The sequence below is a fragment of the Pundamilia nyererei genome, unplaced genomic scaffold (assembly GCF_000239375.1).
Source record: "Pundamilia nyererei isolate P.nyererei 1_Seehausen unplaced genomic scaffold, PunNye1.0 scaffold00041, whole genome shotgun sequence".
In the NCBI taxonomy this organism is placed as follows: Eukaryota; Metazoa; Chordata; class Actinopteri; order Cichliformes; family Cichlidae; genus Pundamilia; species Pundamilia nyererei.
The window spans coordinates 339,505-341,888 of record NW_005187442.1 but is presented as its reverse complement, the minus strand read 5'-3'; positions in this window follow the sequence as shown (position 1 = coordinate 341,888).

The window sequence follows — 2,384 nt, the reverse complement described above, 5'->3', positions numbered from 1 at the left end:
ATGAGCTAAACTTTATGCTTGAGGGTGATGAAATACTCCTTCATGCTTATAATAAATATGAAATTTTGGACTGAAAATGCTGTGATGTACAAAAATTTATATAATTTACTTTACTTAATATAATTTACTTAAGAAGTTCTCCAAGGAGCTGCATCCCATATGCATGCACTGTACCCTGGTCTGACCATAGACAAAGTCACATGCCCCGATTCTATCAATGGGTCATCAGTCCTCCTAGCGTCTGGGTGTCTGGATGTGTATTAAGACCCATGAGGTGAGTGTGAGGCTCATGATGACAGCTCCTGTGCTGCTCTGAGGGTTACTGACGGGTGGAAGCTGTGACCTCAGACCGTGATCACTGAACCTGACCTGTGGAGTCTGCAGGATAACATCAGGAGAAGCAGGGCTGCGAAGCAAGACTGACTGCTGAACAGAGCTGGACAAACAGCAGAATGACTATCAGGGTGACTCCAGGTGAATGGCAGCTGTGGAAGGAGTAGGCGAAGACTATTCTCTGCTTAATCTGTGCGACGACCGCGACCAGTACTTTCACTGCTGCTGCCTCTTAAACAAAGTCATTTAGACACCGTGAGGGACTAAGAGTGGGAGAAAGTGTGTGTGTGTATATATATATATAGATATAGATAGATATATATATAAAAATCATTTTTTGCAAAGTGCCACTGATGCAGCAAACTGTTAAAGTCCCTTTCAACTCGAAAATGTGTGTTGCTAATTGGCATGTTTGTTAGATTGATTGTTTCCTCGATTGTATGTTGAGGATTTCTGTTTTCAAATTCATTCACTGAAAAATAGAGGTTTAGATACTGTAGATAAACATGATTTTGTGACATCACAACTAGTCTAGAACGCTTTCTTAGATGAATTATGAACTGTGTTATTTTTGATAAATTACTATGCACTCTGTTATTGAGTTAATGAATGAGTACGATATTATGTCTTGTTTTTACGACCTGTGATCATCAAGGTATTTTGGACAGGTTCGCAAAACCTGTTGTGGTTTGATCAGTAGTTCTGATGCCAGTAGATCAAACCTTTGATGTCCCACTGATGTTAAAATAATGAAAGCTGAATATGTAGAAATCAAATAAACAACTTAAAGTTAAACTGTTGCCTTTGAAAATGAGGGTAAATGTGGTAGAAAGTGTCATTTTTTCATACTCATTTTGCTTGTTTTTTGTAGCTACAAAAAGACAATCAAGGATTTGATTGTTTTAAATGAGCATTAGACACAAATAAATGAAAGATAAACTCATTAACTAGGTGAAGTTTATTGTTCAAAACGAACTTAAAGACAGACAAAGAGACAGGCCTGTACAACTCACCCACCGATCTAATCAAGTCCAGTCACCTCTGCATGACTGAAACGTGTCCTTTCAGCTCTGGAAATCCGAACACTTTCACACACCACAGGCAGAATAATAAATGAACTGTAGATACACTGATCACATCGCGGGCTCCTCGGCTCTCACATGTTTGTCTTTGCAGTGTGAACAGACTAAGCCCCTCTACTCAGCTGTCATAATTTGTTAACGAGTCTTTTCAGGGAGGGAAAAAAGAAAAAGAGAAGACAGAAAAAGAAAAGAAAGCTCTTCACGAGTGACTGAAAGCAGAGGTCCATCCAGAGAGGGAACCCAGGGGCGACATCAGACCGATTTCAGACCAGCCCGTGATGGCATCTCTGTATATTTTAATATTAATGACCTCGGCCGCAAAGCCGCCTCTAAGCTTCCAACAGGTGCCCCCAGCCCCACTCGAGTCTGAAAAACTGGGATCATTCAACGTCTCGCTAACCACCGCCGGTCAATAAAGACTGCACATGAAGAGGACTCCAAGAGAAGGGAAAAAGACATAAAGAGTGGAAGGGGAGTTACAGAGTCAGTCATCTCTTGCAAATAAGTTTTTGAGTCACTTTCCCCAGCTGAAACACGGGTCGATATTTTTCCCCCCTTGAGAAAGAGATTGACTTTTGTTTGGAGTTTGTGAGAAGTGGGAATCAGAAGCGGGACAATGGGACTCCCCATGGCGAGAGGCTGAGAGGAGCCATCTCAAATCAGTCAGCCAGGGGACTGACTAATCCGTCCATTGTACCTCCCCAGCCACCGGCCGCACATCAACACATTCGCCCCCAATTGTCCCCCACCCTCATGCAGCGGGATTTGCTCTGCCCAACAGCCAGTTTTGTCCACGGCAGTTCGAGCGGAAGTTTCTCACTGACAATTTGCCCCAAATAGATTTGTCAGAGCGTCCAACTGCACCGCACCGACTTGTGGGTTTCTGGGTTTGGGTCTTGGGTCTGTGTTTTTGGTGGTGGTGGTGGGTTGGGGGGGGGCATTTTCAGGGGGGCAGTTTTGGGAATAAGG